The sequence below is a fragment of the Alligator mississippiensis genome, chromosome 12 (assembly GCF_030867095.1).
Source record: "Alligator mississippiensis isolate rAllMis1 chromosome 12, rAllMis1, whole genome shotgun sequence".
In the NCBI taxonomy this organism is placed as follows: domain Eukaryota; kingdom Metazoa; phylum Chordata; order Crocodylia; family Alligatoridae; genus Alligator; species Alligator mississippiensis.
Genome location: NC_081835.1, coordinates 51,824,797 through 51,838,292, shown reverse-complemented (window position 1 = coordinate 51,838,292; position 13,496 = coordinate 51,824,797). Strand labels below are relative to the sequence as shown.

General features: G+C 46.2%; 1 protein-coding gene across 2 annotated transcripts in view; it reads right to left on the bottom strand.

The window, feature by feature from the left end:
• Nucleotides 1–13,496, bottom strand: part of EHMT1 (euchromatic histone lysine methyltransferase 1) — a 153,252-nt gene that overhangs the window by 119,679 nt on the left and 20,077 nt on the right. Inside the window, exon 1 of one of the 2 annotated variants that reach the window (XM_006273854.4) lies at nucleotides 2,371–2,394. The exons of the other annotated variant lie outside the window; for it this stretch is intronic. The gene's annotated coding sequence lies outside the window, so the exon portion shown is untranslated. Of the gene's footprint in view, nucleotides 1–2,370; nucleotides 2,395–13,496 lie in introns of those variants that run through there. 2 annotated transcript variants of the gene reach the window in all.

Here is a 13,496-nt window from a genome sequence, read left to right as displayed (position 1 = left end):
GCAAAAAAGAAGAAACAACTGTTTGCTCTTTTGGAGAGTCCCAGGGACAGTATGGATCCTATACACACAATAAACTCTTTCATAGGACAGTCCACAGCATTGGTACCATGGTACCTATGAATACTATACTTGCAAGATGTTTTAGCATTTGCCTATGGTAGATTAATGCTGGATGGCTGTTCTACCCACAAAAAATATATATTTTTAAGTTATACTTTTGTTTTCTTGCTTACATTTGCTTTTTGTTTTTTAAAACCAAACTCAGACCTTTTCGTGAGCCAGCTGCACGGGCACTGGAGTTGCAGTGGTTCTCACAATGAAACTCCTTCTAATGTCTGCAGATCCTTCACTGGCATCAGACATCAAATAAAAAATTCCATGTTAGGAGATACACATACACATTGATAAATATGCAGAACCGTTGGATCCCAGCAGAACTATCGTTCTTCCAAGATGACAAATAAGTCTTTGTTCTTTCACATTTGAAAACGGATTTTGAAATGAATGCTCATCCCCATATATATATCTTTCCTCACGCCCTAAAAAAATGAAGACATAATCAAACCGACCTCATAAACATTACAACCGTATTTTAAACAGTAAGAAGCAATCCATTTGCATTTTGTAGCTAATTATACTCCCTATGCACACACCCATCAGTATTTCCTAAAAATGTCCACAGAACGCTTGCAATCTGTGCTAGGTAGAGCTTTTGGAAAGGAGGGAAGGAAGGAGGACAAAGCAAAAAATAAACCAAGGAAACTCAATGCAGGTCTGGCAAAATCTTCTATAAAAATACATCTCCAGCTCAGTACAGTCTGCAGTAGTGATGTCCTTTTGAACTCATCTGACAGTATTAGTGTTCACCCATGTATTGTGTATAAACTGACAGCAATCACAGGAAGAATCTAGTAGAAGCCAATGAAATTTGCATACCCATTAAAGCACTATCCCCTTCTCACCACCACCAAGGAAATAAGTAGTCATTTTCCCCATACACAGCACTGAAAACACACACTGCTGCTGTTGGAAATACATTAACAATGGGTCATGCCAGGTCTAACATTATAGTTATCCAACACGGCTTCTCAGTGACATAGGCAGTACAAAAAACGATGCATATTGTTCAATCTTCATCATCAAATTTCAAGACACTTCAGCTTCCCCCCACCCTCCCCCAAAAAAGGAGGGGTGTACTGCTTTAACCTATTGTTCCAGAAATACAGCCTTGAAACAGACATAGTAGGCAGCACTCGGTAAAAAATCTTGCTACTTTAGGCAAGTGAATTATTATTAGTTATGTAATAATCAATGCTAGTCACCCACCCAACCCCTCCAAAAAAAATCCCCCAGCATGCTTCACTCACAACCAATTCACTTCAGTTTCATCATCCTCTATAAAGATTAGTTTGAAGTTTTAAATGGCAAAGACCCAAGCTGTGGGTTACTGAGCTCTGCCTATCCCAGCTCTCACGCACGGTGCTAAAGCAGCCTCAGAAATAAATTAAACTGGGTTAGAGTTTGACTTCAATGAAGTTACAACAGGGCCCAATCTAGCCATTGTTCTACAGTCTTAAGCTTCTTGTTGATTATATTGTTAATCAAGACATCAAAGGTGGTAAATAAGGTTCTTCTTCATCCATGCTTTCTGGGGAGAAGTAGGTACAATGCCTTCCTTCCACTGACAAGGAGTCTGCACTCTTCCAGCCGGCACCCACAAAATGGCAATTGAAAAAAATTACATAAAATGGCCTGGTTTCACCTTGACACAGCCCTCATGCACACAACACTTACCTTGCTGACAAGGCACTCTCCCCTCAGCATGTAAAAGTGATTGCCCTTTAAACCAAAGCTAAAATATCTCACTGATCTTTTCCCATCTGCTACAACAGCTTTGCAGGTCTCAATGCATTTGAAAAAAGAATTTAAGAGAGAATTATTCTGTAAGCAATCAAAGCTAATCACTCTATCATTGTTCTTTTCGATAGATTCATGATATCTAAAAATTAAAAAAAAGTTGCACTGGGTTATGATCACAACTGAAAAGTGCTAGGGGTTATCAGCTCCCTGCTGCCAACACAGCTCAGTGTGCAGCAGGCCTCAACTGGTATATTCATTTAGCTCAACATGTAGGAAAAAAATGGTGCTCTATCCCACTTCTACACAGTAAACCAGCACCTCAGCATGGCCTTGCACTGAAATAGGATTACATTGGCCTAGAGGAAAAAAAAAAAGAACCCACAACATGAAGGTCACCCATAAAATCATAACAAAGATCCCTCTTCCCCAGATCTCTACAGAGAAAACCATCATCAAACCCTCTAGGTTAAAGTACAAATACAAAAAGATATGTACATTAGTCCCATGTACCTCCGTCAATTTTTTTTCCTCGTGTCTTTAGAGCAGTTGTTTACTGCAGCCAACTGCAGAGAAATTACAGTAGCTTAACTCTCCAACTCCCTCTAAAGGATTAATCTTCCAGTGAGCATGCTCACGCGAGATCTTTTTTCAGCAGTTGCATCCATTTCATGAAATGAGGGCTGCTGCAGACATGAGGAAATGCCATTTCAGGACTACATGCAAAGTTGAACAGCCCCATAAACAAGTGCTAATGCCTTTCTAAAGTCCTAGCAAGGGTCTCTGTCCAACTCCTTACCTTCTATGACTTTAACAGCCTTCAGACTAACATGCATTTTCAGAGATTTTTTTTTTTTTAATGGTTTCACTCTGAGACACATAGGCTTAAATGTCTGCCCTTGGCTTTCTCTTTACAGGGTGGTGGACAGGTTCTTCACTGAAGCTTTAATCAAAACAGTGGCAAGATTTTTCCTTTGTACCACTTCTTGGCTCACCTCTGCTTTCAGAAAAAAATCTGGGCGGAAGATCTGAGGGGGTGGAAAGGCTTGCATTCAAAGGTAACAGCTTAAAAATTGAGTTCTCAATATTGCAGCACAGTAGGCAACAGATGCTTTTAACTCTACAGATTAAGGGCCCATGCAAATGAGGATTTGCTAGTAGACAACAAATCCAATATCTAAACATGACTGAAACAACCGAGTCCAGGCCCTTGCACATTATATCTTAAAGAGAGCAACTTCAGTCTTGCTCCCTCACCTCAAACACGGTGCCTCTCTGGTGAGAATGAACACCAAGCTTTATGCTCTGAAAAATACATTCTCTAGACTTCTCCCATTTTCATCTTCTCGTATTATCAACGGAAAAAACATTCCCTCCCTTTTCCTCTGATCTATTTTATGGCCTGTTACTTAATTACTCTTCACAGCTGATAGGAATCCAAGCCTCCCCCCTCCCCCATAAATGCTCATATTTCAGGGCTGTAACTGCTGCTTCGGTCTAGAAGATTTAGGGGCTAAGGTCTGGGTCTCTGAACTCTGATGTAAATCTGGGCTAAGCTGAGGCTAGAGATGCGAGCTCAGAATCCAACCTTCGCTCCTCCCCGCCTAATCCCAAATATCTGAGTGCTTTGGAGAATCTTGTACTTCTACAGCATCACAAACCCTGCTTCAGACTGCGTGCACAACACGGTACTAAAGCAGCAATGTGCCATGAGAGTGTTAAATAAGGGTGATGCCTGCTTTGTGAAATGAACACTAACCATAGTGACAGTATCCATAAGGAATGATAAAGCGTATGGTGACATTGGATATTTTCTTCTGTTGTCACCTAAACAGACTCACCCACTGAAAGGCAATCTCTGTTACCAGGCATTAAAATAGAGATTTTGTTTTATTTATAAAGCATCCAAACTGGTTGGTTTGGATGTGTCATAGCACAGGCTGTTCACCCACCCCTCCTTCTTCTATGCTTTTGCAATTTATTAAAATCGGGGCTGTGTTCATCCTATTCACTGCTGAGCACCCTTGACCACCCGTGATCGCCAAGAGTTGAGGGTGCTTTGCATCTTGCAGGAAGGATTAGAACTGTCCACGATCTAGCCCTGAAACAGAAGGGAAATCCCAGGCATTAATGTAGGCAGTTGTGAAAGCCTCGGTGCAGGAAGAGCTTGTGTTGTGCTTCTTCCTTCACAAGGGGATTACACCCAAATATGAAGTGAGGATGTCAGATACAGAATCATCCTGACCTGTCACTCCCAATTTAGAAAGGACTCCTATTCCTTGAAAGTTTAGGCTTTGAAGATTGATTGCTATTGATTTTTCTTCAAGCAAACAGCCCAAGCTGGCAATCAGTCAATAATAAGCAATTATTCTACAGGCTTTTATCTCCAGATGCCAGCCCAGACAACTGGATTCACAGATCTTGCTGACTGTTGCTCACCATTTTAACCATAATTTACAAAAACACCCACCCTGAAACCTGTCTGAAAGGAATCAGGGAGCCAGCAACATTTCAGGAAAGGAGAAAGCTGACATATTACTCATTTGCCAAATTGAGTTGGTTATAGACAATGAAATATATCTTATTCAGATGGGATGTACTAGTCTATCCTTGTGGCAGGGGAAGAACCATGTATTGGGTCCATGAAGACGGTTTTCCTTAAGCACTCGGGGGATAACTGTTCTTCTGGCGTAGTTTAGTACCCCTCAAGGTGTTGGGGCTTAAAGCCCACTTTATGGAAATGGGAGGCTCCCCCTAGCTTGCTCCTGCAGCCATATGGCTGACGGCAGGCGAAACTAGGGAGCATCTGCATGTAGGATGCCTGCCAAAAGACCTTGGAAATATCTGGAGGAGGGTAGAGGATGTTTGCCAGTTGTAGGGCCACTTATGGTTCTGGCCTGACTCGTGGATTTGAATTTGATTTGGCTTGGAACACAAAAAAAATTCTATTAAAAAAAAAAAAAGATTATAGACAATGAAATCCACCTGGGACAGTACCATGCAGGTTTCAGTTGGGTGGGAAAAGAGAGAGAGAGGGAAACCAAATGCTTCTCCTTGAAATAGGTAGTTATAGGGCAAGAGCAGAATGAAGCAGCCTTGTCAAATGTCTGGATTGCTCTGACTTCTTTAACCCTTCAGGAGGCAAGGGGTTGGACTTGATGATCTGTTGAGGTCCCTTCCAACCCTAGCATCTATGAATCTATGACACGCAAATCAATTCTTTGGGGTGTGTTTACTAGCAGCAAGGCGGCAAAAATAAGATCTTTTTCCTTCTTAAAATTCTTCAATAGATTTAAATACCATTTACACCCAGTGAATTCAATACTCCTGCTCATCTGATGGAAACACACTTCTCTGTTCTTTCATGGGCTTTATATAAAAGAAATATGAACACCATGGACTCCTCTCACTTGCTCCAATGAAAATCAAAAGTGATGTCGCTGAAGTCAATGGAATGACACTGATGCCAACATAGTACAAGCAAAGGGAGAAACAGCCCACTCCAAAGATTCAGAAGTGCCTGTTATGCTATTAAAATGCAGACACCTTTCAAAAGACTTCTTCAAAGAACAAAGGCAAGGAAAGGTCTGTATGACTTGCAATGCACTAAGCCACTGGAAAGGGCACAATGATGCCCTAATTCCTGACTGAGGTTGCTAGGTACTACTTAAGTATAAATATTAATAATGTGTTTGTATAGTACCTACTATAATCCATGATTAAGGCCAAAAGGTGGTATTGCAATAGAAACAATAATACCGTAACAGATCCTCAATTACCCCTTTTCTGCCCTTGCTGCTGAAGGAAACGACACCATCTGACAAGCTGCTGTCTGCTGTGCCCAGTTCTACTGCTGGAGAGGAAGAGGGGAAGAGGGCCTGTGAGTTTTAGGGGTGGCACAAAACCTGGGAGTTCCAGAATAACAGAGCCCAAGAAAGCTTTTTCCTTCACTTGTGCTTCCTCTCAACAAGGAATGTTTTTGTAATGTTAAGGGCTAAATCAGTCTGGTTGAATCATGACAGCCCCAGGGGCTTCAATGGGCGAAGATGAAGAGCAAGAGTTGGGGCTTGTTAATGTGGAGGCAGGATTGATCCCTCTGGCAGCATCCAGACTCATGCAGCCGTGCGGTATGTGGCGCAGCAGACAGGTCTGTCGCACCACATACCACACAATCAGCTGTTCTCCACGCTTCAAGGTAACAGCGCGGGAGGTTTTTTTGACCCTGGAAGATCCCGAGGTCAAAAAACCCATCCACAAAAAAAAAAGTGGGGCGGCACATGCAGCAACAGCACATGCCACCCAAAACCACAGCCTGGCCACCCAGAGCCATGCTCCAGCTGCCGGCCAGGCTCCAAGTGGCAGGATCACTACTGCTGCAGCCCCAAAAGACTCCCCAGGATTTCACGTAAGGCTGCTGGGGCCAGCCTCCCCTACACCAACTGGGGTAACCTGCCATGCACCAGAGGGCGTGTGCCCAAGGACAAGCAACAGCGGCACAAGGTGTGCCACTGCTTCTTGTCCCCGGGAAAACAAATGGCCACACTCGTGTGGACGCAGCCGCTGTGTCCTTATTATAACCCATACTTTATTCTGGCCTCTTTACTCAATGCAACATCAGGATCAGTCATCCAACGAAATGCAAGCATTTAATGGTGTGCGTTATACCTTGCAGTCTCAGTTTTAAGTGACTCGCATATTTGTGGGAAGAATGTCCGGATGCACAAAAGCAGATGATGATTGCATCACGCTCCACAAACACCCCTGAGAGTTGGATCATCCTATGTGAAACCGTTATAACCAGTCGCTGCAAAGCTGAACTTACTAAATCTTCATCACTATTACATGCAGTGCTTTTGGTTCTGTGTTTTGGCATGGCCTGGGATAACAGGAAACTGTGGGGATGCATGCCAAAATCTGCAAGGATTTCTCTTCTTCCTTTTACCCACAGAACTTTTGCAATGGCATCTATCCAACCTGACCCTGCCCTTTCACTTTAACACACCATAGCACAGGAGCACTCAGAAAAAAAACCAAAACATTCACTTACAGTATTGAGCTGCTGCCACCTTTTACAGCAAACCCACAAAATGCCAAACCAGATGACAGATTCCCACAAACCACACTACACAACAGTAGCAAGCTCCTTGGTTATGTGACCAATCCACAGAATATCTGCTGCTTTTCTGATGTAAAACTCTCTATTTTTTTCCAATAAAAGGTCAAGTGAATAACAACTCAAGGCTGTGACAGTTATCTCCAAACTATCTGGATGAGAGCTTTCACTGGATGTGGAACTGGAAAAAGTGATTCACAAAGATGTTAATCCTCTTACCAAGTGCTGGCTCCAATTGGTCAGCTGCAAGGCCTCAGTCATATTGGGTTGTCCGCCACAGAAATTTGGGTCCCACTCACAGCTGGGTTTTAACATCAATGTACTTGTTATAGCCCTTCTTCAGCTCAAAAGCCCAGGAGGTGGAATACCCGATATTTTCTTCTAATCTGACTGCACAGCACTTCCCTAAGGGTGTTCTTGCCCCTACAGTATTTTGCTTACTTTCTTTTAGATAAACCACTTCCAACACCATTGAGAGCCATTCCTCTCTCTGTCTGACCAGGCAATCCCAAAATTGATCTCTAAACAAAGGAAGTGGTGAATAAAAGGGAAAAAGCTCCTGGCTGAGCACTGCAGTGGGCTTGCAGAGAATGTACAGAGACGACATCAGGAACTTTAAATAGGGGACAAGTTGTTCCCTTCAGAGCAAGATAAAGTCACTGTGCACTACAGTGAAAATTATGTGTTGGAAGGTTTGGGTAGGACTCGTGAACCCAACTCCCCACTGCCTTGAAATTTGGGCAGTCATTTAAAGCACAAAGAAGATGCAAAACATTTCCATGGGCACATGCAAGTGAACAACTCAGTCGTGGCAATGATTTACATCCACTCTGCCCAGACCTAAACACCTTTACTTTTCCATGGAAAGGGCCCATCCATCAGTCATGATGGATTTGCTGGTGGTGATGACAATCCTGATACAGCTAATAAAGACAGGAAGCACATCATCTAGGACAGAGCTGTCCAACTGGCAGCCTGCAGGCTTCCAGTTAGTTTACAGTCCCCAGGCCTGTAAACCTGGCCACAGCTCCCCTCATTACTCTGGCTGCCATACCAGGAAAGCCCATGGGGTGGGATGCCAGCACAGCACAGCAAAGGAGCCTGCACCCAGGGAGCTGAAGGTAGAGCGGAGGCACCTGCACCCATGTGCACAGTACAGCAGCAAAGGGGGAAAAAGGGGAGCACATGTCCACTGCAACAGGGAAGAGCCAGGGAGCCCACAGCCTACACTGGTGTGGCCCCCACAACATGCAGCCCCTGTTGGTGCAGTCCACGTGGCATACAATGCCCAAATGCTAAGAACTTTAACAGCTCTAACCTAGGAGATATGAAATCGTGGCAGCATAGTGTGCCAGTGCACCTTTGGTGCCTGCCACTTTAAGGGCTTGAGCAGGTAGCAAGGCAGCCTGCAGGTGACTGCAGTGACAATCAGGGAGGGTCACATGGCCATCAGAAGACTGCCTGATTGGAGCAGGGCTATACAACTGCAGGATAAGAACAGGCCCTGAGAAGTAGAGCAGCAGTTGCTGTAGGGATGCTGCTAAGTTAACATTGCTCAGCTGGAGCTCCTCTGCTCCCAGGTGCATCTGGAGGAACTGTGGGGATAGAGGAGGTTCCTAGGGATCCAGCAGGGTCCCAAGCCCCTGAAGATAAGGTTTTTGGCCCCAAGGACAAGCTAAGCCAGCCTAGGAAGGGGCTTATAGCGAGGCAAGTCCCTGATTAGAACCGGCAGGGACTCAGATGAGCCCAGTTGAGTGAAAAGCTACCTTATATAAGACCTCTGAGGCACCAAGCTAGTCAATCAAAGGATGGCTTTATGGTGGGGTGTGGACCCCTGCTATCTAAGAAGGTCAGCTGTTGCTGTACTGATGCCAGGGAATCCCGGCTGGTCAAAGCAAGGGGGCCATGGCTGAAAGGCCGAAGGGCAAGTAAGACCCCCATGAGGGGTAGGCCACGGCTGCGGAAAGCTATCTGGCACTCTGACTCGCCTGGAGGCAGACCCAGAGCCTAAAGGGGCTGCAGGTCCCTTTCATGGGGGGGACACCACTGCCAAAGGAAAGACAGGCTTAGCAGGATGGCAAGCTGTGACGAAGGAGGCTGACACAGCCTCTGGATAGGAGGTACCTGCTAAGGCAGGGTTTTTCAACCTTTTTTAAGTGAGTACCCTTTCTGGTGGGTACCTCTCCTGATGGGTACCCCCTTCCAGACATGGAGCAGGGGGGGGTCCCCCAGTGGCCAAACATGAACCGGTGGCACCGCAACGGTGGCTCAGCAGTGCATAGGTGCTTTCCAAGTACCCCCGCTTCTCCGTGCTGCTGCTGTGTATGCCCTGGGACCTTCCCAAGTACCCCCAGAGGTATGCCTATCCCCGGTTGACAACCCTGAGTTAAGGGGTCAGAGAGAGATGGGCCACAGGAGGAGTGCTATTACAAGAGGGAGGCTGCGATAGAGTGCCGGAGTGAGTAGCTCAGGGAGAACACCCAGGCGCCCATAGGGGCAAAGAAAGACCAGGGCAAGTAGGCCTGCATTGGTCCTGGGGAATGACCTACAACTACACCCTGCTGGGGTTGGGGCTGCTTGTGGCAGGGCAGCTTCCAGGAAATGCCACACCTGTGCCTCCCTAATGAAGGGCAAGTATGGGGCACCAGAAAGCTTCAGCCCCCACTGCCTTCCAGGTACCCCTTGGAGAGGAAAGGCTAGAGGAGCACACTCCAACAGAAAAGCACAGGGGCCCAGGCCCATTGAGTGGGGCTAGAGGCAAGGTCCAGGCATGTCGACAGACACCTGAGGCCTACAGGGTATAAGGCCATGCAGCCCCAGTGAGGGGGTGAAGTTGTGACCCCAGAGAGAGGTAGACTGTAAGGGGCTAGAAGCCTGTAGAGAGGCACAGAGACCAGAACATGAGTTGAGGCCCCAGTGGCCAAGGTAAGTCTCCGGATGCCTGAGGCCAAGTTTGGACCAGAGGCCAAGTGCAGCCCAGCAATGGGGCCGGGAGAGTTCGGAGTACTTTGGATGTTATCTGCAAGGCATGGGACACAGTAAAGGAAAGGTCAGAGCCATGTATAATGCCCTTGGCATCAGGACAGAAAATGGGTAGCCTCCCACCTTACAAACAACTACTGATTTTATTACAACAAAGGCGTGGTAGGAAAGGCAGGTGGCCAGGCCAATGCTGTGACTGGCCCCGGGGACAGCCCCCTGTCATACACAGCTCTGCATCACAAGGGAATTTCTTGCCATTGCTCTGGACTGTTCTGTCCTATATGTTGCACCCTTCTGGGACCCATTTGGATGTGCTAGACCTGGAGAGACTATCATGGCTTGTAACACATAGGGCTGGTAGCATACATGTGCAGATTACTTCCTGGATTTTGTGGGGGTCATCTTTGCAGAGGGCAATTTTGTCTAAGTATCTCTTACAGAAATGCTGTAGCCGGGCCTAAACCAGGGATGGGCAATTATTTTGACTGGAGGGCCACTTAATGAGTCTTGGTGACCTGTCAAGGGCCACATCCATCTCTGTCTCTTTTCTTCTTTCTCTTTCTCTCTCTCTCTCTCTCTCTCTCCAGAACCTGACTGGAGCTGTAGTTTGCCAGGAACCCCAACACTCAGCCGTGGACCTGAGGGCCAGATCAAATCTTCTGGTAGACCAAATGCAACTTGCAGGCCATATTTTGTCCACCCTTGGCCTAGCTCCACTCAGTGCTTTAGGCAGGGTAGCCAATACTAATATCTCCACAGGTACAACCATATCACAGCCATCTGCCAGGGTTCTTCTTTTAATGGGATGATCCAATTGCTTGGCACGAATAGGGGCATTTTGTAGATTATTAATCATGCAGGCTGACTCAGGAGTTATGCATTGCTGATACAATCCCTTCCAGTAAGATTAGTCAAGGTGCATTTATGTCTCAACTGGAAAAGTTAGTTATTGGACTGCTTAAGGAAGGGCTGTAATAACAGATCTGTACTATTTGATTACATTTTAAGGTTATGGCCTATGGCTAAAATCAGTCCGTGGTGGCCGAGGTCACTGTGGCATGTTGTCTGTAATAACTGTTTCAGCTCTAGAAATTTGGAAGAGCCGAGATGATCCATGGACTTCATAACACACGTGGATTTCCACTCCTCCCCCCCACCCCATAATAACAAATGTCCTCACTTTGTTTTCTGACTCTAAAGAGAACAGCCATAGATTAAGTTGATGGTGCTTCTGAGTGAAAAAGGATTGAAAAAATATATCTTGGAGCAGCATTTTCCTTTGACTTGTGTGAAGTAAGAGGAGTACAAAATAGGTCTCTGGATTACCCCAGTGTAAATGGAGGGGAAAAAAAAGGACAGCACCCTTAAGCATTAGACACATGGTTTATCAGAGCTTGGAGAAAGTAAATTCTCTCACCTAGGCTCGTCAAATGGACTGGTGGCTCACCAAGTGTAGCACTGGGAAGGAAAGTGCTGAAGCTCTGTTCTGAGTTATCCATATCTCACACTAATAACATTACTGAGCAATTAGAGAGTTCTGTCTGTTTTCAAAGCCCTATGTGCATGGTACTAAACCATTACAGACAATGCCAACAGTGAAATAGGCAGACCTTATTACTTTGTCCTGCAGTTAAATAAAAAGGAACAAAGAGATTAAATAAATTACCTATGGTCTCAGAAACTGACTGACCACTTAACACTGGAAGTGGAACATGAAAGACCACTTCCTATGGTCTTTAACAGCTGCATCTCCCAATGAACTCCATGGGGATTGGGACCTAAATACCAACTGCAGGATTTGGCGCAAACTTTAAGACTCTAGAGATCTTCAAAAGGAGACTGGATGCTAGGACTGTGCAAAGCTTCGGTTGCTGATTCAATTCAGAGGAGATTCGGCCCGATTCAGCAGTCAAATCTGAATCGAATCAGGAGACCAATAAAAAAGGTCCAAATCAATTTGAAGTCTCCAAATAGATTCGGAGAACTTTAGAGAGCTTCGGGCAGTCCCCGCTCACCACCACAGGGAGCTGCACCCAGACTCTGTGCCAGTAAGTAGGGTGTGGAGGGGGACGGGACCCCCGCCAGATCCCATCCCCTGCCTGCTCCCCCAGCCCCCCCAGGTGCCCCCCAACCCCTGCCTGCTCTCCCAGCCCTGTCAATATCTGCCCCACCTGGCCCCAGCGTCTCAGCGCTTTAAAAAAAAAAAAAAGCTCCTATTCACCAGCTGCTGCAGTGGCCATCAGGGCCTCTGGGGGCTCATGGCAGAGCCCTCCCATGCAGCAGTGTGGGGCAGCGGAAATCACAGCCCCCTCCCCCCTACCTGGCAAGAACAGATGAGTGCGCTGCTTTTTTTTTTTTTTTAAGAGCTGGGATGCTGGGGTTGGGCGAGGCAGCCATTGACAGGGCTGGGAGAGCGGGCAGGGGATGGGGCCTGTTTGATTCAGAGATATGGCCAATTGGCAGCGGCTAAATCTCCAAATCAGATTTGGCTGAATCGATTCGGGACAGTGATTCGAATCACCGAATCAAACCACTGTCCCCTAAATCGGCCAAATCCGAATCCAAAGTGAATACTAGCCGCTTCACACAGGCCTACTGGATGCACACCTTGCTGGGGTTATTTGACCCCAGCAATCTTTCCTGCCCAGAGCAGGGGGGCTGGACCCGATGATCTCACGAGGTCCCTTCCAGGTGAATCTGTGTATCTTCTTACCTGGGGCTTAATCCAAAAGCTATCATTGCTTTCAACAGGCTTGGGATCAAGACCCTCAAAAGAATCCACTAATGATAGCAGTAACTGCCCTAGTACCTTTCCTCGTTCATTTAGGTAATGCTGTAAACATGCAAGACGCTGTACAACGGAAAATCAGGGGCAAACAAAGTGCAGGCTAAGTGCTCCTTAAAGCTTACAGTCCAAAGACACCTCCAATGGAGCTCATGCTTCCTCCATGTTCTGGGAGCTTCCCTCTTTTACTCAACAATAGTACACCCTTCACACAGCATGTAAGGTGAAAAGGCAATGAAATGGGCTCCACCTTCTACATGCTTTTCAAAAAACATTCATCACTATTTAATTGGCAAAAGGAGAAATAAAAAAAAGACCCTGGGCAGGCAGACTGAACTAAAAAGGAAGTCCAATCAGAGTTCAACCTCATTAGATCAGCAGTAGTTTTTACACAGTCTGGTGGGTGGCAAATTGGTTTAGTGGTCACACCCAGAGAGTGGTAGTAGATGGGTCAGTATCGACCTGGAAGGCTGTGGGTCGTGGGGTCCCGCACGGTTCGGTCCTTGGACCTGTACTCTTCAATATCTTTCCAGTGACTTGGATGTGGGTGTGAAGTGTACTCTGTCCAAGTCTGCGGATGATATTAAATTGTGGGGTGAAGTGCACACTCCAGAGGGTAGAGAACAATTGAAGGCAGACCTGGACAGGTTAAAAAAAGTGGGCAGTACACAACAGGATGCAGTACAAGGACAAGTGCAGTGCTGCACCTAGGGTGCAAAAATATCCAGCACACCTACTGGCTGGGGAATGACCCTCTCA